The sequence below is a fragment of the Puma concolor genome, chromosome B3 (assembly GCF_028749965.1).
Source record: "Puma concolor isolate L17-30 chromosome B3, mPumCon1.1.hap2, whole genome shotgun sequence".
Classification (NCBI taxonomy): Eukaryota; Metazoa; Chordata; class Mammalia; order Carnivora; family Felidae; genus Puma; species Puma concolor.
In genome coordinates, this window is record NC_141672.1 from 11591591 (window position 1) to 11613680 (window position 22090).

Sequence of the window (22090 nt, forward strand, 5' to 3'; positions counted from 1 at the left end):
GAACATCAAAATCTGACAACATCAAAGGCTGGCAAAGACGTGGGGCAACAAGAAATCCCATTCGCTGCTGGTAGGGATGCCACATGGTGCCGTCACTTTGGAAGACAGTTTGGTGGTTTCTTACAAAACTAAACAAAGGGGGGAGTTGGAGGGCAGTAAAACTTGTCCATCTGATACTCTAATGGTGGATACGTGGCATTGTACACTGGTCAAACCCGTAGAATGTACCACAGTGAACCCCAACTACAGACTCTAGTTAATAGTGACGTATCAACACTGGCCCATCAATCTCAGCAAACATACCACACCAATGCAAGATGTTAGCAATGGGGGACACGGTGTGTGTGAGTGGGGCACGTAGGAGATCTCTGTAGTATCTCCTCAATTTTCTGTAAACCCAAAACTACTCTTAAAAATGAAGTCCATTTAAAAAACCAAGAAAGTGCATCTGTAGCTACCTCCTTGGGCTGCTGCGAAGTTTGAAAGAGATGACTGGGGACCAGCACGTGGTACAGGAGCTGACATGGAAAAGATAGTCAACGCCTGTCAACTGCTGGGAGTGTCGCAGTGGTTTTTGGCTGGGCTGGGCTGGATGGATTCTGTCCCACACGAAGGCCATGGCTAAGCACTCTGCGGCCTACAGAGTCTACATAGACAGGATCTGAATTTCAAACAGCACTCGGTGTTGTAAGATGGTAAGAGCCAGACACAACTTACATTAGGTGAAAGAGGCAGGTGTCCTAAGGGAATGGGCCAAGCACGAAGAAGCAGGAAAGGGGGAACTGAACCAGGTCAGGGAGCGCTAGCTCCAACACTACAGACCTGGTCCTTGCTTCCATGGACATGGCATTGTAGAATGCATTCTAGAATGGCATTCTCCATGGATAGAATCTGATAGAAAGTGTGTGAGTTTTTTAATGGGAAAGATTAAAAAAAATCTTTTATGTGTTATTTTTTATATCTGAGAGAGAGAGAGCATGAGCAGGGGAGGGGCAGAGAGATGGAGACAGAATCTGAAGCAGGCTCCAGGCTCCAAGCTGTCAGCACAGAGCCTGACGTGGGGCTCGAACCCACGAGCAGTGAGATCATGACCTGAGCCGAAGTCGGATGCTCAAACGACTGAGCCCCCCAGGGGCCCCAGGAAAGATTTTTTTTTTTTTTTTAATAAAATGGAGGAATGGGCTATGCCAGGCACCTGGGATGAAGTGCCCTCCGTTGTACAGAAACTTTAGACCCGCCAGAGAAAGGCCCTGAAGTTCCTGCACTGGGTCCCCCTCCTCCATTTTCCCCCTCAGCAGCCAGTGGTAGAGGGTGATGTTCACCCTCTGTGGTTCTTCTCTGTTCCAGAATGCACTGCAGGCACCGGGTCCCTTCTGGGAGTTTTCTGCTCTGGGAGTTGCAGACCATAGCCTCCTGGATGTAAGCTCTTTCGTTCCTTCCTTCCAAGAAGGATTGAGGCCTCGCAGTAATTGGAAGGAAGCCGAGTAAGGAAGTGAGGAACCAGAATAAGCAGGACAATTGGCAGGAGGGAGGAAGATGAACATTAAGGTTCGTTGCCGGTGGCCGGTCAGTGGAGCAGGGACCTGAAAGTGCCAGTCCAGAAACAACAGTGCTCGGGGACTTCCAAGGCGGCCTCTGGTTCCGCAGGGGAGGGGGCACTGGCGTCTTTTCCTCTGAAGCAGCATTTTGGTGCCGCTGCCCTCTCTCTACCAACCCCACCTCGGCCATGTCCCAGGAGTGTGACTCTGTACTGTCCGTGTGACCTGCTTCCGAACACGCTGTGGTGAAAGTGACAGTGTCAGCTGTGACCCTAGACCTTGAGGCCTTGGGCACTTGGGCCCAGCGTCAGCACCCCCAGGCCTGCATGCCACACGTGGACAGGTGACCACATGAGGCAGAGGTGAGCCAGGTCCAGCCACCCCTCCAGAAATCAGCCAAGACTGGCTCACATCTACAGAGGGACCAACCAACATATACGTAGATGGGGGAGAAATAAAAACGGTTGTTTTAAGCTCCTAAAATTGGGTATTTTTTTACACCGCTATAGCTAACTAATTCAGGTATATTTTCTTTCTCTAATATTTGCCTATAGTACAACTCGGGGTTGGTAAACCAGGGCCCGAGGGGCAAATCCAGCCTACCACCAGTTTTTATTAATAAAGTTTTATTGGAACACAGCCTTGCTCGTTAATTTCCACATTGTCTCCGGCTGCTTTCAAGTACGTATGGCTTGTTTTGATTTGGATGTCTTGGATTACTAGGAAGCCCGAGCATTTTTCCCATGCTTTATTTCCTTCCTGGATCCTTTCTTTTGTGAATTCCTCGTTGCTCATTTATCTACCGGAGGATTGTTTTTTATGTGTTTGTTTACCAATGCATGTAAGCTCTTTATGTAATTAAAATAATAATTTAAAAAAGCCCAAAGACCGGGTATTAGCCAATAGACAAATAAATAAACAAACCAACAAACCAACAGATAAATAAAATATCGATCCACCTCTGTCCTGTGTGTCATAAATCCTGAAAACCTTTGCAGAGGCATTTCTGTCATTTAGTCGGGTGACTTTGTGCAACTCCCTCGGGCTCCTGAGTTTCCTCATCTACAAGACAAAAATAGAGAGATTTTGTTCATGAGGTTCTTCTGGAAAGTTAGTGAAATCTGAAAACCACTAGAGAAGAGAGAGGTATTGTTGTCGTCCCTACCACCCACGCTCACAAACCAGCAGAAGTTAAAGCATCGAAAGTGTCCTGCCTGAGTTTAAGGGAGACACTGAGCCATGGTCTTAAATCACGTTCACGGACCCTGAGGTAGCAAGTCAGGATGCTCTCAGGTACAAGTGAGAGAGGGCCCACCTCAAACAGGCGTAAGCAAAGTAGGAAATCTGTTGGCTCAGGTGACTGTAAAGTTCAGGGTTGCAGGTACAGCCAGATCCAGGACACCAAACAATGTCACCAGGACTTGTTTCCTTGCTTTCCAACTCTTCAGTCAGCCATCCTCTTGATGCCCATAGATCCTGGCTTGCACTCAACCAGCCCGGCGACCCCAGCACAAAGAGCAGACTTCTTATTCAGTGCTTCTAGGAAGAGTTCCAAGGCCAGACTCCAGACCGGCCAGGGTCACGTGTCCTTCCCGAGCCAATCGCCATGACCAGGGTGTGGCACCGGCTGATTGGCTAGGCCTGGCGGGTGGACCGGCTGCCTGGGAATGGGTGAGGGTGGGTCCCCAGAGGAAAATGAGGGGCTGCTGCTAGTCAAAGCGGGCCTGAGCATGGACAGGCACAAACCAGACAGCTCTGCGGGTGCCTGCGGGCCCACACGGGGCGCCAGGGGGGCCAGGCGGGCAGGGACAAAGCTTCAGGCAAACTACCTTCCTGTGTATCTGGTTTGTAGATTCGGCCCGCTGTCAGATTGTGTTTGGGGAGCAGCTGCTGCTGCTAAGTGAGTTTGGACATTCTTGCTGTGGACAAAGGGAGGCATATCCAGAGACGAGGCTGAGGGTGTGTCCCCACTGCAAGGAGACTCAGGACATGAGCACTCCTAGAATGAGCATTTATTAGGCATCTCCTGTGGGCTGGACCTGGGATTACAGCAGGAACGAGACAAAGACCTCTCCCTGGGGCTCACGTTCAAATTAGGCAGATGGCAACACGAAAGTAAGTCCATACTGTGCTGGGTCATGTTGCAGTCACACAGGAAACGGCACAGGAAAATGTCATAGAGCAATAGGGGTTAGGGGACACTTGGATGGCCAGGGAGGGTCTCTGTGGGGAAGTGACATTTGAGCTGAGATCCTGGAGAAGGAAGCCCAGGAAAGGAGCACCCTGGCAGAGGGAATAGCACGTGTAAAGTCTCCAACACGGGACCGCGTTTTGTATATTTGAGAAACAGACGGCATCAGCTTCGGAGCCCAGTCAGGAAGGGGGAGAGCAGACGAGGGCGAGGAAGGGGTACGTGCCGCAGGCTGTACGGGCCCCATCAAGGAGGTCTGAGCACTGGTCCCACACAGAGAGGAGGTACCAAGAGGTGGCAAGCTGGCTGTATGAGGCCAGAGCGAGGCCTGGCTCAAGGGTGTAGCTGTGACTGCTATCGGAAGGGAGTTTCAATTCCAGCTCACTTCGAGAGAAGACTTTTCCATCAGTCAGTGGCATCCTACTGCGGAATGGATGGCCTGGAGGTGGTGAGCTCTCTGTCCCCAGAGGTATGCAACCAAGAAACAGTGGCAGAACAGGCTAGAAAGCTGGGAGTGGATGACTCTGTGAGATCAGCAGAGAAATACAGAACCAAACACGATAATAACGCTTAACAAAGTTTACGGTGGCAAAGGGCCACTTAGAACATTTTAGCGGCAGCCTGCTGTGATCAGAGCAATCTCTGGAAATGATTTATTTACATATAAAAATGAGACATTTCTCAACAACCTCGAGACAGCCCCTGGGGCGAGGCTCTCATTGGACAGCGCCTCCCCCGGGTCCGGGCTGCTCAGCCCCCGGTCGCCTCCAGCCTCGGCAGGGGGCTGATTGCCTCTCTGAGGGGAGGCGGGCGGCTGCGGCCCGCCCTGCCAGCATTCCGGAGAGTTCCTTCTCCAAAATAAACCTCGCCTAAGCATTTAAATGTGCGGCTGAGCATGAAGTACAGTCAACAATTTTATTCCAAGAATGCAAATGAATCCCTGAGGGGCCAGGAAGAGGCGGAATGCCCTGGCCCAGAAGCTTTTTTTTTTTTAAGAGTGTGAGTAGGACACAGCAAATTCCACCGCCTCGAGCCAGAATTGGGGAAACTGAGGCTGGGGCATCAGCTCAAGGTCGCAGAGCCGAGAAAAGGCAGAGTGGGCTGGAACGTGGCTGCCAGATGCTTTCCACCCCGCATAGAACCACCCCACCAGGGTGCTATTCCTGTGCACAGAGCACGCTCCCTGATGTAGGCCAGTAGCCCCGGAAGGACAGGTAAGGCGATCATTCTGTGGAAGGGAACCACTCAGTGCACTTCTGCTGGGTCTGTTCTGGGCACGAGTGACCCAGGGGAAGAGGGCCAGTGCTCTCAGTGCCCTGGCAGCAGCATCTGCCGGGACCTCGTCTGGATAGTGCCATCGGGCCTGGGTCCCTGGCGAGGCTCCTCCCGGACCCCCAGGAGACTGCCTAGGTCCTCGACCTGGTATTGATTAGCCTGGGAACACAACTGGGGCACAAGAGGTAGGGGTGGTCGGCTTCCCTCTCTCTGCTGAAGCAAACGCCTGGTTCCTCGTTCCCTGGAGAATTATAACTCACTTTAAACAAGAAGGCGGATGGCTTTGTGGCTGCCTCCCCCAGCCTCGCAGTTTAGCACCACCCGACTTCCAATTAGCATCATCAAGTCTCCCCTGACACCCGCCTCCTTCCAGGCGCAAAAAGTTTGCTCAAGGGCAAGGCACATTGTTGCACGTTCGTGAGCCCATTGATGGAATATACATTTATTACCACCTGTTTTGAGCCTGGTTCCTATAATGATCATAGTTACCACCGGGGGTGGGGGGCAGCCAATGTTGGGGGAGGGCAGGCATGGTGTCCCGACAGCAGAGGAAGAGACCAGCCTCTGGGAGGCTCAGTAGCCAGTGCAAAGTCCACCTGCCCTGGGAGCCCTGGAGATGGGGTGTAACCCAAGACTGGTTTCAAAGCCTGAGCTATGAATGCTGAGAGGCTCACCACAGTGGCAGCAAGGGCATTGCTCTGGGGGTTGCAAGAGATGATCTGTGTGTGAAAAGCAGCTGGTGTCCTTGCACCCAACAAATGTCAGCTCCCCCTGTAATAGGAGGTGGGGGTGAGGGGGAGCTGAGGCACACCCGTGATGTCCCTCTAAGAGTGGCCTTAAAGACTGACCCAAAGACCATGTCGTGGCCCCGTGGACTCGAGCCATAAGAGAGGTATCATGCCTTGGGAATTGGAGGTAGGGCGGATCCTGCCAGCAGAAGGAATCCAGGAAGGCTGCATGGAGAAGGGGGCTTAGGCTGGTCTGGAAGGCTGGGAGAATTTCAGAAGGAATAATTCCTAACTTGCAGAGGAAGAATTCCGGGCTGGCATTCTGTCTTCCAGCGTTTGCCCTTTCAGTGGTCAGAAGCTGCCACCCTGGTGGCCCTGGGATCAATTGCCCAGACGTTGCTGTTCCTTCCCCAGTTAGTACCAGAGCCCTCCAGGGGCCAGGCCTGGCTCTGTGGGCCTGAGGACGTGCAGGCCTATAGTGCCTGGTCTCTGCTCTTTCCCCTGGCGCCTTAGTTACTCGCCTCTTCTCTGCCTCTGCGCCATTGGCTGTGAGCCTCCTGAGGGCAAGGACGGGTCTTGTCCAGTGGCATAGCTGGGCCTGGCACTTGTTCAGCACTGAGCAGTGCCTGGTGGCCTTCGCACGGTCACTCCTCCTCCTTCCGGCTACCCACGCCCCACACCAAAACACCAAGACCCTGAATCCAAGCCCAAGGGTTCTGTAGGCGGAGCAAGTTCCCCTGCAGCTGGGAGCCTCAGCTGGCTCACCTGCAAGACGGAGACAAAGGATCCCTGTCCGGCTTCCCTCCGGAGCTCTGGCAGATGGCAGGCGAGGTGACTCACTCAGGTGGGAGCCCTTTTGAAAAGTAAGAGGCCCTCTCAGACCCTCTATACGTGCACACACAGGAAATGTTTTTTTTTTTAATGAACTTGAAAATATTAGAATCTTTTGCTTGCTTTTTGCCTGTCGAAAGTTTTATTTTGCCAAATCTTTTGGAACATGAACTCTGGAATGAACTACCTATTAGCTAAAAGCTGATAATTGATTATCAGTCAAATAGCCTTGATGAAGTATCATCTGCCTTGTGCGGGGGATGGCGAGGGGCCCAGGGAGTGCAGCCCTGCTTGGAGGAGCTCATAACCTCAAGGGGTAGGAGGCAGCTGACCTGGAGGGTCAGAGAAGAGGCTGTCACTCAGCCTGAGGGGGGGGAGAGAGAGAGAGAGAGAGAGAGAGCGAGCAGGAAGGGGCAGAGAGAGGGAGAGAGAATCCCAAGCAGGCTCTGGGCTGTCGCACAGAGCCTGATGTAGGGCTCGAACTCACGAACCGTGAGATCAAGAGCTGAGCCGAGGGGCGCCTGGGTGGCGCAGTCGGTTGGCGTCCGACTTCAGCCAGGTCACGATCTCGCGGTCCGTGAGTTCGAGCCCCGCGTCGGGCTCTGGGCTGACGGCTCGGAGCCTGGAGCCTGTTTCCGATTCTGTGTCTCCTTCTCTCTCTGCCCCTCCCCCGTTCATGCTCTGTCTCTGTCTGTCCCAAAAATAAATAAACGTTGAAAAAAAAAAAAAATTAAAAAAAAAAAAAAAAAAGAGCTGAGCCGAAATCAAGAGTCAGACGCTTAACTGACTGAGCCACCCAGGCGCCCCCAGGCCAAGTCTCAGAGGATGAGTAGGAGACACCAGTGAGGATGAGAAGGCAGAAGGACAGTGCAGCCAAGGCCCGGAGGGGTGGGAGAGAGCGAGAGGGGCTCACAGGCACCTGGGCTTCAGTCCCTCACTTGCCGGGGGCCCCTTTCCATTGTAATATTCGTCAGTCAAATAAAAACATACACTCATATCGAATTTTCTATCCACGATTGTGTTTCCTTCCTTAAAGGAACTCCCCAGGCTCTGCTTCCAGCCCCCGGCTTTCCTAGAAGCCTGTGTAGACCCGCCCTGTGTAGAAAACTTGTGTCACACCAGACACCTGGGCTTAGATGACAGGGGCTGGGGAGGTGGCGGTGAAGGAGTTTAAGCAAGGAAGAGCCCAGAAGTGTCGGCGTCTGAAACTTGGACCGTCCAGAATGGAACCCTCCAGCCACTCTCCAGATCTCTAACCAGACCCTCCCCCGCCCCAGCTCTGAGCACTAAACGTGACCTTCCAGGTAGATGCTCAGGTCGGACCTCAGGGGTCATCCCTGTGCCTTCCTCCTCCCCACAGCCAACCACCGGAAAGTCTTGTCTGTTCTGCATTCCAGAATTGCCCGGTCCGTCTGCCCTGGGTAACCCCCCAGCTCTGTTCCACACCGGAGCATCCGCACTGCTTTCTCCGGCGGGGGCGCGGGGGGGGGGGGGGGGGGGGGGAGTAGCCACCTGCATTTTCCTCCTGAACCACAGCCATGGCCTCTGCGACCACAGCCATTTCCCTTCCTGCCCCTGCCTGAGATTCTGTTGCGAATAAACCATTCGTCAAAAAGCCAACGAGCTGCCCAGCCAGCCTCCTGGCTTCTTCCCCATTCTCACCTGCCTGTCCCCCACACTGACCCCTGCCTCCAGGGCACACGGCTCCTGGCTTCTTCCCCCGGGGTCCTGCCGCCTGCCTTCAGACGGGGGACTTCTCTGCGGACTCCTCATGCTCATCTGTACCAGCGACAGAACCACCTTCTTCCCGCCCCGCCTGTTGTCTTCCCGTGAAATAAGATAATGGTTCTAAACTTGTTTGTTCAAATTGTACACATGTGTGAGATGGAGATCCAAAGACGCTTCGGAAGGCTGCTGAACACAAACACGCTCGCGTTGGCCCTCTGCTGGCAGCAGCCGGGTGCGCGGCGATGGTCAGATAAGCTGCTTCTCCGTCCTTTTCAACATTTCTGAGCGCGCTATTCACCAGGCCAGGTGCCGGACCAGGTCCTGGGGACCCGTGATGAGGGTGGAAGCAGCAGGGCTTCTGCAGGATGAACACCCCCCGCCCCCCCCCCGCCCCCCCCAGGAACATAAATTACTCATCATGGCCATCTGCACTTGCCGGCCGCCTCTGTAAGTCACTTCCACCCCGGCTGTCCCGTAAGTAACTTGAGGACATGGGGAAGAATTCCAGGACTGGGCATGGCAAGACTACGTCCCCGCTCCCCACCCCCAAGTCCTCTGTTGGAGATCCCAAGAGGCCTCTGCACTCTGCCTTCCGGAACCCCTCCTCCCAGCTCCTCTGTCTGTGCCTGCTGGGACCGGCTGGTGGCTCCAGCTGGAATGCCTTCTTCACTGATCCCACCCCCCCCCCCCCCCAAGCTTCACCACCTCAAGGAGGCCATCGCTGGTCTCCGAGTGGGCTGGCCTCCCTCTGTGCTCCCATGAACATTCTGTCATTAATGATAAATTCTGGGTTTACTTGTCAACTCATGCCCAGGACAAATATAGGGGAAAGACCTAACTCACCGTTGTGTCTCCGACCCCAAACCGAGCCTGGCACATAGTAGGTGTTCAGTGAACATTTCATGAATGGATGAATGGATGAATGAGGAAGCATCACTTTCAGCCAGCTCTGTGTGGGACTGTCCACATCTTATTACCACCACACCCATCTAAGCCTAGGAGCTAGGTTTTCCAGAATCCCCTCTGTCACAGGTTAAATGGCGTCTCCCTCAAATCCATATGCTGAAGTCCTAACCTCCAAGACCTCAGAAGGTGACCTTCTGTGGGAATCGGGTCCTTATGGATGTAATTAGTTAAGATGAGGTCATGCTGGACTAGGGTAGGTCCTTAATCCAATAAGACCAATGTCCTTATACAAAGGGGACACTTGGGCACAGACTCGCACACAGGGAGACGGCCCTGTGAGGACAAAGGCAGAGATCGGGGTGATGCTCCTACAGCCGACGATGCCAGAGGTGGCCGGCAAACCCCCAGCAGCTTGGGGAGGAGCCTGGAGCGGGTTCTCCCTCCCAGCCTCGGAAGGAAGTGGTCTACTGCGACACCTTGATCTTGGACTTCCGGCTTCCAGGGCTGTGGGACAATACGTCTCTGTCGTTTAAGCCACCGGATCTGGTGCTGTTCCTGCAGCCCAGGGAACTAATGCAGCTTCCGGCTGGGTCTCACCAGTGTGGCCAGCTCCTTTGAGACTGGAATGTACCGTCATTCTCAGGAGGCCATGAAGATTGGGGCCAACCACTCCCTAAGATGGGGGGTTTCTCAGGCCACCCCATCTGTGAGTGCTGTCTGTGGGGACCCCGGGCACCTAGCCGCTCCCCTGCTCTAGGGGTCTCGTGCTGAGGTTTGGTGAGTTTCTCTGAGCCTCCGGGCCCCAGGCCCTCCCACATTCAGCAAACCTCCCCTCCTCCACTGCAGCCCTGTTCTCGTGTCACTTGCGGTGGCCGTGTCCCCGACCAAATGCAGACTGATCCAGACTTCAGAAACGTCAGGATGTGGCCAAATGCTGCCCTCACTCTTTAAGGTGACACGTTCTTCATCAAAAAGGCAATGAACGGGCCACCAGGAGTGTTCACTCACAGTGACAGTCACGGTGACAGGTGCCCTGATGGACGAGCTTTCATCTCTCCACTGTTACGGCGACTCCCAGTCATGCCCACCCGAGAGAGAGCCTTCTCTCTGGGACGACCCCGTCACTCACCTGGCAGAAGCAGGTCCTGTGTCCTGCAATACCCGTGTGCTGCTTACAAAGCTGGAAGGGCTGAGAAAGCCTTGCTGGGGATGTGTGGGGACCAGTCCCAGATGTCGTGTGGTCTCAAGGGCAGCATTCGAAACCACCTCCCATCAGATCCAAAGCACACTCGGCCACACGCTCCTATTAGGTGTCCTGGAAGAAGGTTCCAAGAACCAGGTCATCAGGCACGTCTCCCAGTGAGGAAGGGACAGTGCTTAAGTTTCAACAGGTACTTTGAAGGCCTAGAAACCTTGAAGGAGCCTGATGAATCCAACACAAAGCCCACAAGGGATCCTCAGGCTCCAGAAGCGTCCACTTTGCCCTTGACCTGTCCTCCAGCACACCTAGGGGCACTTCCCTCCACCTGCAGGGCATCTCTAGCACCTGGTACCCCAGCACTGGATCCTTCCCCTGCCTTCACACCTTTGCACTTGAGTTTCCACCGCCTTGTTTAGTCTCAGGCCAAGAGGCAAATATTACCATTCCCCACTTTCTAGAGGGGAAATGGAGTCCCAGAGGGGCTAAGCATTGTGCCTGACGTCACACAGGGAGTAGGTGGTGAAGTTGAGGACGGGCCTCGACTTTCAACATTAGAGCAGTGGTTGTCAAGCTTTAAAGAGTGGGAGCTCATGTGCAAAATGCAGATTCCTGGGCCTCGTACCAGGTGGTTTTGATTCAGGGTCTCTGGGTGAGTGTCAGGGACAGATGAATCTGTTGCCGCTGGTTCATGGCCCGCATGTGGGGTGAGGGGCTGGGGGTGGGGGTGTAGTAAATGATCCCACCCATAAAGAAGATCTTTCCTTATCTGCCCACCTTCTCCCAGCAGCTTGCCTTCGGGAATCTCCCTCCGCACACTCCAAGGTGTGTTCCAGCTGACCCCCCCTTTGCTGTGATGGCTCAAATCCCAAGTCCTCCACTCACCAGCTCTAAGACACCGGATGAGACATTTAACCTCTTCTTGTCCTGATTTCCTCCTCTGTAGCGGTTACGAGTTTGAAATGAGTTCAGGTACAGAAAACACTTGGAACAGCGCCTGCGTGGTAAGCTCTTGATAGATATTAGCTGTCTTTATTATTACAAGCATTCATGTGGTTGTTATTACCGTGGAGCTATTTCAAGGGTGTCTGTCTTGTCTACACAATAAGATTGTAAACTTCTGAAGTGTGCAGAGCTTAGCACAGGCTGGGCCATACGGTAGATGATAAATACTTAGTGAGTGTATAAATTAATCATTAAATGCATAATTAATCACATCTTGTAATTAATATATGAAGGAACAAATGACAATGACCAGGGTAACAACACTAAATAATAGTATTATTGATCCCTTGATGGTCACTTAATACAGACCAGGATTCCATTTCTCATCGCAGCGAGAAAACTGGGGCACAAACTGGGGCACAAAGAACGTAAGCAGTTTGTCCGTGTTCTTGAGCTACTAAGTACTTGAGCTGTTGTTTCACTCCAAACTGTTCCGGGGCAAGAACTCGTCTCTTCTTAACCACAACACTGTGTTGGTTTTCTCTGATGAAACTGGAAAAAGTTTCCGGCGGGAGGTGAATAGCAAAGTTGCTACAAGTTGCTTGCTAGCCTCTCCAGGGGTGTAACTGAATCTTGTTTAATTTTGTTTCCTTAGCTCCAGGAAAGGAATTCACATCAAGTAGACACCTAAGGAAATGAGCATTGGGTGTGTTTGCACGGATGGGTGGGGTGCATGGACGGGTGGGTGATGGATGGGTGGGGTGCATGGACGGGTGGGTGATGGATGGGTGGGGTGCATGGACAGGTGGGTGCATGGAGGGTGGGTGCATGGACGGGTGGGTGATGGATGGGTGGGGTGCATGGATGGGTGGGTGACGGATGGGTGGGGTGCATGGACAGGTGGGTGCATGGAGGGTGGGTGCATGGACGGGTGGGTGATGGATGGGTGGGGTGCATGGATGGGTGGGTGATGGATGGGTGGGGTGCATGGACAGGTGGGTGCATGGAGGGTGGGTGCATGGATGGGTGAGTGTGTACATAGATACATGGGGGATGGATGGGTAGGGTGATGGGTGGATGGATGATGGAGTGGAGAGAGCAGGTGGGTGCATGAATGATGTTCAGTTGGAAGGGTGGCTGAGTGGATGCACATGTGGGCAGATAGGAGTATGATCAGTAGGTGGAAGGATGGGCATGTGGCTAAGTAGGTGGCGGAAGTGAGAGAGTGTCCTCTCCGTGTTATTCTGCAGAGTGACACTCAAAGAACCCCGAGACAGGGAGACGTGGAAAACAGATGTGCATTTGGAGGTGAAAGAAGCTGAAAAATCGTTGCTGGCAGTGCTGTTCCTGGAAGGGAGACGAAGGCGGGAAGACACATTTGGGTTACAGGAAGAGGCGGCCCCTCATGCAGCATCTTTAGTCTATAAGGGCCCAGGGCTCTGCACTGAAAGCACTAATTGGATTTCATTAAAGCGAAATAGATTTCCTAGCACTGGAAGAGCCAGTTCATTAATTTCACACATGCTCTACTGGAGGAAGGCATGGGGAAGGGCAGCCAGCCCCAGTCTCCCCAGGCTAAGATCAGAGCTGGGAGCCCGCTGCAGTTTGGTGCAGAGCCTGGATTCTGAGCACCTGCTCCATGCCAGTGCCTGGGCTGGCCATCGGGGGTGCAGTGATGAACCAGATACAACCACCACCTCCGGTAACTCGGTCTTGGAGGAGGCAGCCACACAAGGCAGGGCGTGCACAGTGACAGGGTGCTGGACCAGGGTAAGCAACATAGAATGTCTGACCTGTGCTGCTGGGGGTCCTGGGGGTAGGGTGGAGGTAAAGAGCAGAGAAGGGAGAAGTTGGCCCAGTTGCCCTAAGGCTCACGGGGCCATGGTTTGCACGAAGGTTTTCATGCCCAGAGTGGGCAACACCAAGGGAGGAGACAAGCAGGGGTGCTGGGGTTCATCTAAAATTCTTCGAAAATATTCACTGAACACTCATGGTGTGTCAGATGTGTTCCAGGTACTGGACATCCCGTGGAGCAGACCGACCTGGTGCTGGAGCTGAGAAGAGTGGTCTGGGCCGGAATTTTAAATTGGGGACATTTGGGGGCGCCTGGGTGGCGCAGTCGGTTAAGCGTCCGACTTCAGCCAGGTCACAATCTCGAGGTCTGTGAGTTCGAGCCCCGCGTCGGGCTCTGGGCTGATGGCTCGGAGCCTGGAGCCTGTTTCCGATTCTGTGTCTCCCTCTCTCTCTGCCCCTCCCCCGTTCATGCTCTGTCTCTCTCTGTCCCAAAAATAAATAAAAAACGTTGAAAAAAAAATTAAAAAAAAAAATAAGTTGGGGGACATTTGAACATATAAAAAGGTGGTCAATGCCCCGGTCCGGATGACGTCACCAGGGGAGAGAGTAGGAGGGGCGGGGTCATCTTAGTTCTTTCTTCCTCTCAGAGCAAGAATTCCTTCCACACCTTCCACTGACAGGTGGCTCCCCAGCCCCTGCTTGCATGCTCCAATGACAGGGAGCTCACTACCAGCCACGCCAGTCCTGCCTGCCTTTGGAAGTCCTGGCTGTTAGTTAAATTCTTTTGTATGCGGGCCAAAGTCTCCCTTCCCTTTTGATTTTACTCCTTTGTTCTGATTCCATCTTCTGGAGACCCGGCCCGTCCAGTCGGCTCCCTCTTTGCCATGATCTGCTAGAACCCACAGATGTGGTTCACCACACCTTCCTTCTTCTCCGATAGTGGGGCCCTGGGTGTCTTCTGAGGGTACCGCACCGTCCCCACTGCCGTCTCCCATCCCAGGAAGCGACAAAGTCTTGTTTTAACGTCTGAACCGTGGCCTTAGAGACCAGAAGGAGAGGGGACACTTAAAACTAAGAGACTTCCCTTCTGTGTCTTTATTAAACACACCCAGTTCCTTCTGCTACTCTTAGTTGCCTCAGTGGCTACCCCAGATATTTTTGTCTCTGGGTTGGGGTCTTCACGCTGGAGGTCATCACATGAAACCAGTGGCCGTACCAGGGACCCCCTCGTCTTACACAAACTTTTCAAATTTATTTTAAAAAATTTGCTTATTTTTGAGAAGGAGAGGAGAGAGAGAATGAGTGAGGGAGGGACAAAGAGAGAGGGAGACACAGAATCCAAAGCAGGCCCCAGGCTCCGAGCTGTCAGCACAGAGCCCACACGGGGCTCGAACTCACGAACTGTGAGATCATGACCTGAGCCGAAGTCGGACGCTTAACCCACTGAGCCACCCAGGCGCCCCTTACACTAACTCTTTATAACAACGTTGGACCCAGCAGGACTTCCCTCTTTGAGCGGATGCTTTGGCAGTCTGAGTTGCTTGTCTGCTCTCAACCTTCCCTCAGTGTGATGTAGCAACTTTCTCCTGCCAGCGGTGACCCTGAGGGCTTCAGGCCAGCCCAGCCAGCTTCTCTCCTGCCTCCTCTCCCCACACAGTCTTACCCAGCAGGGGAGAGGCTCAGGCTGTCCGAGTTCTCTATGAAATCTCGGGGGCAATAGAGGACTGTCCCAACAGGCCTGGGTTGTCCACACCTGGCACATTCCAAAGAGAGGTCCGGCCCTTGATAGGCTCCTGAGAGAAACCCTCTGAGTCCTTGGACTATTTATTCTTCCTGCCAGGAGTGTCTTTGGGCCATGCTGGACAGTCCCCACAAACAAGGGGACTTAGGATGGAGACTCTGGGCCATGTGCTATCAGTCTGACGTCTGGGAGACTGAGTAAGGTCAGCCATGTCTCCGTGAGGAGCTGGGCACCACGGCACCACGGTTCTCTGTCGCCCAATGTTGCCACACGAATCAGGCACCGTGTGTAAGACTCCACTGGCAGAGGCACAGGGAAGCTGGTGCCTCGTGTCTCCTGGACCTCACCCTGCGCACCTTAACCCCTTGCTGATTTCAGTCTGTGTCCAGTCGCTGTTACAAACCACATCTGGGAGTACAATAGCTTTCTGAGTCCCGTGAGCCCTTCCGGCAAATCATCAAACCTAAGCATGGCCTCGGGGCCCTCGAACACACCTGTTATCACAGAATCTGTCCTGTTTCACGACATGTTTGTGCCCCCACCCCCACGCCCCCAGACCATGAGCCAGGATCCCAGGGTCCAGGTTTCAGCCCCATTTCCCACCATGCCCACTGCTCCTGTTCTGTGAGCTGGATACAACAGGCAAGGCTGTGGGTTACCGTTGACTTCCCCTGGGCTGCCTTCTGAATTTGCTTGATGAATTGTGAACCTGGGTTTCTCAGGCCCGTGTTGTATATGAGGGGCAGGACTCTCAAACACGACCGTCCCCCTGCAGACCATTGTCGATTTTCTATCTGGGACAACAGTGCCGTTCACAGCTTTCAGGGACCGTCCCTTGCTCTTGGGTTCTGGACGGAAATCCACAATGAGTCAAGCTATGCAAAGCTCAGCGGAGCCTTGGAAGCCCCTGCCGCCATCCCCACGAGATACTGGTCTCATCTGCTCACGGCTGAAGGGGCTGCGGCCCTCGTCCTCACTGCTCTGATCCCTGAGAAAGACAAGTGGACCCCTGGCGGCTTCCAAGGGCAGTTCTACTCACACCCCAGGCTACAGAGGGCCTGAGGTGACCATGGCCATGTCAGCACGGTGGCCCCTGGGTCCCTCCAAGAGAAACACCAGAACTGTCCTCTGCTGGTTTCTTTGGCAAGAGGTTAAGAAAATAGAAAACAGCCAAGTCTGAGAGCAAAGAAAATCCTATTTGGTGACTTCATTGCTGGGCCTGAGCCGGCCGGGCTCCACAGACCTGCTGGAAAGGACAAGTGTCCTCATGATCCATGGCTATGATGAGGCTATCTCCTCCCTCGTCCCACTCCCTGGCCCCCTCCCCTGTGTCCCTAACCAGTGGATGGCTGGCCTGAGAACGTCTTGTGTGCCCAGGGGATGAGGGAGGGCTGGGGGTGAGGGAGGGGGAAATTCACATCCTTTTTAAAAATGTTTCTGGATAAGCGATTGGCTCAGACTCGAAAAAGCAAGACTAGAATTCAAATATTTGTTTGATGCTTCTGGTTTATAAAGCACGTTTCTTTTTTTCTTTTAATTTTGTTTTAATGTTTATTTATTTTTGAGAAGGAGAGAGAACGTGAGCAGGGAAGGGGCAGAGAAAGAGGGAGACACAGGATCCAAAGCAGGCTCCAGGCTCTGAGCCGTCAGCACAGAGCCCGACGCGGGGCTCAAACTCACGGACCGCGAGATCATGACCGGAGCCGAAGTCGGACGCTCAACCGACTGAGCCACCCAGGCGCCCCTGTAGAACACTTTTCCAACCGTTACCCCACCTGAGCCTCATGATGATCCTGGAAACTTGGCAGGGCAGGGACTCTCCTCCCTGCCCCCAACCTTTTCCAGACAAGAAACAGGATCAGAGAGATTATATGGCTCAGAGGACTGAGTTGCTCTAGAATCTGGGGGCCTTCATGCAGGTGCCCTGGCAGACCAGGTCACCCACGTTGGCTGGGTGGGAGGAAGGGAGCTGGGTGGGAAGACTAGTCACGGTCCACCAGAGAGCGGCTCTGGGCTCCCCTGCCGTGTGGCATTTGCTCAGGCCACCCCCTCTGCCAGGAGCCTTCCTCCTAGCTACTGGTCAAGTTCTTCTAGCCCCTGCAGAGCCCCACCTAAACATCACCCTCTGGACGAAAATTTCAGGATATTTTCAGGCCAGCCAGATATTATGCGACTCCCCGGGCTGTCACAGCTCCTGGAATGACTTTATCACCCTGGTTGTTATTGCCACACACCTTCCTTATTGGATCCTAAGCTCCCTGGGGACACGGGCTCCGTCTGTCATCCCTGCAGCTCCAGTCCCCAGCACAGGGCCTGTCCCAGAGGACATTAAACTCTTTAATGTTTATTGGCTGAGTGAATGAATGAATCGATCCATCAAATCCAGCTGCCACCCCATGTATTTATTATTCACAAAGCAGAGTGCCCTTTTCTTTTTCTTTTCTTACGCATTTATTTCTGCTCAAGAAGCACACGATTATATTTTTTGCTGTAAGCCATTCAAGCACTGCAGAGAAAGCCCAGCTTCCCCCACTCCCCATCCCCACCACCACCCGTACGCTATGTCTCCTTCACGCCAGTCTTCCCCTGAAGGGAGCCCAGCCCAGGGGTCAGTGTGGGGTGTCTCCTTCTGGACCTCTTGATATACACTGAAAAGTACACGCGGAAACATACGACTTTGTATTTTGTGTATCTTTTTTTTTTTTTATTTTTTTTTAACGTTTATTTATTTTTGAGACACACAGAGACAGAGCATGAACGGGGGAGGGTCAGAGAGAGAGGGAGACACAGAATCGGAAACAGGCTCCGGGCTCTGAGCTGTCAGCACAGAGCCCGACGCGGGGCTTGAACTCATGGACCGCGAGATCATGACCTGAGCCGAAGTCGGCCGCCTAACCGACTGAGCCACCCAGGTGCCCCCTATTTTGTGTATCTTTTAACATAAATGATTTCCTGTTGTGTATCTCACTCTGCCACTTGGTCTTGCTGACTGATGTATCTTGGACCTTGCTCCTCGTCGTTCTCAGAGAGCTCCTTAGGTCGTTTTAGTTGCTGATCTATTGTTTGTTTATCCAGACTCTTTTTAAAAAAAAAATTTTTTTTAATGTTTGTTTATTTTCGAAGGACAGATAGAATGTGGGTGGGGGAGGAGCAGAGAGAGAGAGAGGGAGACACAGAATCTGAAGCAGACTCCGGGCTCTGAGATGTCAGCACGGAGCCCGACGCGGGGCTCGAACTCACAAACCGAGAGATCATGACCTGAGCCGACGTCAGACGCTCAACCGACTGAGCCACCCAGGTGCCCCTAGACTCTTTTTTTTTTTTTTTAAGTTTATTTTGAGAGAGACAGAGGCAGTGTGAGTGGGGGAGGGGCAGAGAGAGAGGAGAGGGAATCTCAACAGGCTCACGAGGCTCGAACTCATGAAACTGTGAGATCGTGACCTGAGCCAAAATCAAGGGTCTGACACTTTACCAACTGAGCCACCCTAGGCATCCCCTAGACTCTTCCCGATGGGCACTGAGGCTTTCCCCAATTCCTCCTCCCGACAAATGATGTTGCTGTCGGTACCAGTCAGATAATCTCCTTTCCCAGGTGAGCTCCTTCCAGATGCCTACTGGAGACCCAGGGAAACTCTGGTCTTCCTCTAGACAATGTGCACAGAGGTTGGTCAGAATCTTCAAGCGCCTGAGACCAAAGGCATTTAGTCCAACCCCTGCCTGAGGTTTGTTACCAATTATACAGCAACCAGGTCACTGCTTCAACAGCGCTCAGCACCTCCCAGGGGAAACTCATTTCGCGGTACGGTGAACAAGGCTCGCGTTCCGACACTCCTGACTTGGGGACCTGGGGCTTTGGGGTCCAAGCCTCAGATTCCTCTTCTCTAGATCAGGAACGGTGGCGATTGCCTCCAGGGCGTCTGTGATGGTTACATGAGACAGAGTGGGCCCTGGGCCTGGAGCAAGGCCAGCTCTTTGCAGGCTCTCAGCACCATGGCTACGGGCATCCACGCCGGCCTTTGGGGGCCGGCCACTGTCACGGCCGCCCCGAGCCCCCTCTCTGCTCAGCCCTGCTCCACCATGTGTCCTCATGTCGCCCTTCTGATGGCGGGTCACCGCGGAGGAACGGTTTTCTCGTATGTTTGGAAACGTGAACTTGGTGTTTCCTTATGTAAGACAAGACTGGAAATTCACCTGCTGCCAAAGTCGCTGACGGTCAGTGTTCCGGAATCCAAAATAATTTGTATCAGCGCCAGCTCCCTCTTTGCAGCTCCTCCTGGCACCGTAGAGCCGAGGTTAGAAGAAAAGAAGACAGATCAGCAAAGGACCTGCCGGGGTCGGGGTGCAGACTCCCCACCCCGGGGCCTCAGCCCCCCCGCCCAGTGTGGCTCGGGGTTCAGCAGGCCTGGGCGGGGTGAGCCCAGGAAGCCCGAGGGGTCTGGTGTCAGCCGGGGTGCTGTCCTGCCCCAAGCCGCACTGCGAAGAGGGCCAGAGCCAGCAGGAGGGTGAGGGAACTGGCTTGTTTCTGGGAAAGACCCGACCCCCTCCGGAGGAGTCCATGGAGGCCGTGGGGGGTGGGGGTGGGGGAGGGATCGAAAGGTGGACTTGCATTGGCTGACTTGAGCTTCTCTTCTTTGCTGTGTGATGCTGGGCAACTCACTCACCCTCTCTGGCCTCCTCATCCACGAAACGGGAACGGGGCTGCTCTCTCACTGGGTTGTTGCCCCAACACGTGCAAAAGTTCTTGGTGACATCTCAGGTCCGAAGCATCCAACGCATATCAGGCCTTCCTCTTAGGACCCGCTCACGCAGCAGAAACAGGTAACAGCTTGCTCGAAAGGCCAACAGAGAGGAAGGAGGCCGCAGGCCCGAGCTAAGGAGCCGAGTCACAGGGCAAGCAGAGAGAGGAGAACTGGGATCAGGAGGAAAGACCAGCAATGTGCTTCCTCAAGCCTCTTTTCACTCCTCTCCCCTCTGTATTTACTTCGTATTAGTCCTCGGCCCATGTGGCCCCGGGGCTAACCCGGCAGGGGCAGTGGAAGTCTGTGGGGCTCAGGCACGTCCCCCCACCCCCCCACCCCCACCAGGCCTGCAGCAGGCTAGCCTGTGCCCCTCCACCCGCACCTGCCACCCGGGACTTGGAACACACTCAGGAGCCGTGGCATTGTGATCCCCTGGTTCCCTTCCACCTGTGGTGGAAAAGGGCCCTCACTCAGCCTCACTCTGACCCACATTGCTCACCACTCGCCATCCCAGCACCCAGGCTCCTGAGAAAGGCCAAGGAACCCCCACCCATCCTGGACCTCAGGCCGAGGCTGTCCCGGGGCATAGCAGAAACAGGAGACACACACACACACACACACACACACACAGAAATACAGAGAGCCAGTCAGCAAACAGAGGAAGAGGGGGAAAAAAACCTGAGACCTACAGCCCGGGGCTGGCCAACCCAGAGAGAGCTACACAAAGGGGAGGGTGAGGACTCAGGAATGTAGGAGACAGAGACTCAGAGACGCAGAGAGAAAAGACAGAGAGGGAGCTGGAAAGACAAACAGGGAGCAGGGCCAAGAGCGCAGAGCAGAAACCTGAGATTATTCCGCAGGATGTTGGTAGGTGTTTGGAGGTAAAATGGTTCCGTTGTCAAACGAGTCAGGTGGAAAGCGCAGGGGAGGACAGGAACAAGAAAGGCTGTTTCCTGCCGGTGGGTCTGTGCTTCTGACATGCTAATGTGGGTGTGAATCTTCGAGATTGACTTTAGGTTTCCCAGCTAATGTCACCACCACAGCCACCAAAGACCAGAGGAAAACCCAGCGCTTTGAGATACGCTGACAAAGAGATCCAGAGGCAAACGTGGACACAGACACAGAGGCCTGGAGATGAAGGGGAAGCAGACAGACAGAAGGACATGGTAAGGCAGACAGAAAGAGGGCTGGGACACAGAGAGAGAGACACACAGAGTGACCGAGAACTTAATGCAAAGGGAGAGGCAGGAAAGACAAACACAACGAGGGCAGACTCAGAAAGAGGGGCAGAGCCCCAGAGACAGGGGCCGTAAGAGAGACACAGAGACCCAAAAAGAGAGAACCGGGGCACCTGCGGGGGCTCAGTCGGTGAAGCTTCCGACTCTTGGTTTCGGCTCAGGTCATGATCTCACTGTGAGTTTGAGCCCCGCTTCAGGCTCTGTGCTCACAGTGCACAGCCTGCCTGGGATTCTCTCTCTCTCCCTCTCTCTCTGCCCCTCCGGCTCTCTCTCTCTCTCATTCAAGATAATTTAATAAACTTTAAAAAGAGAGAGAGAGAGAGAGCGGGTTGGCAGGGCCACCCTGAATCTAAAGCCAGAAAAGCTCTTGCTGGTCGTGAAGTGTAGAGCCCAGCGTTGTCCAAGTCCTCGGATGTCGGGGGACAGCCACCCCCCCTTCCCCCCCGCTCCAGGAACAGCCAAGTCTGCCTAACCCAGAGGACGCCCTCCCTGGGGACGGACCCTTAACCTGCAGCAACACAGAACCAGTAACCCCTCCGAGGAAGGCCCGCAAAGGACACCCAGCAGCAGCCAGAGGCCCCCAAGGGAGCATTGTTGCACTCCTCTCTGCTTCCAGAAAACCCGGGCAATGCAGCACTGGTTGGCTCCGGAGGCTTCCGGAGGGCAGGGCTGACATTCATCTCCAAGAGTGAACTGAACTGGTTTTAAGTGATCTGCCATTAATCGTCCGGTGTTTCAGGAGCCTTCAGGTTAGGAGATCAGCGAGAGACCTCAGGGCCTGTCACAGGGGTTAATAATGCTCGCTTAACCCAGCTGGGCCACCGCTCCTTCTAATCCCTGGGATCCTGCCTGTTCTGACAAAGAGCGGGGCCTAGGGGACTTCTCTGGAAACACTCAGGTCCCCGCCGCGGCTGATCTGTTGGTCCCTTTGTTCCTGTGCTACGGTCTGGATTTGTGCTCCAGGCAAGAGGTACCAGAAGGTTCAGAGTCCTTCATTTGCTGCCCTGGGGGAGGGGGCAGGGGAGGAGGGTGCTGGCTCATGGTGGTCACACGGCTGCTCGCTTCTCCTCACGAGATCTTCCCGAAGCACAGATATGAGTGACTTCTCCCCCTGCTCCTACGCCTTTCCTGGCTCCCGCTTGCCACACTGTCTACCTGGTCGTCCTCAGCCCCAGCCCTGGGGAGATGTTTAAGCAGAACTCTTCACGGCCCTGACTGCTCTCTGACATACTCTGAGG

General features: G+C 54.0%; 2 long non-coding RNA genes across 2 annotated transcripts; one reads left to right on the forward strand and one right to left on the reverse strand.

The window, feature by feature from the left end:
• Positions 1–2378: 2378 nt before the first annotated feature.
• Positions 2379–3053, reverse strand: LOC147579745 (uncharacterized). Its single transcript, XR_015251802.1, has 2 exons — positions 2854–3053; positions 2379–2600 (listed from the first exon to the last, which is right to left on the reverse strand). It is a non-coding gene; the product is annotated as an uncharacterized LOC147579745 (long non-coding RNA).
• Positions 3054–11339: 8286 nt separating this feature from the next.
• On the forward strand, positions 11340–13439 carry LOC147579746 (uncharacterized). Its single transcript, XR_015251803.1, has 4 exons — positions 11340–11399; positions 11996–12046; positions 12591–13110; positions 13343–13439. It is a non-coding gene; the product is annotated as an uncharacterized LOC147579746 (long non-coding RNA).
• Positions 13440–22090: the final 8651 nt, after the last annotated feature.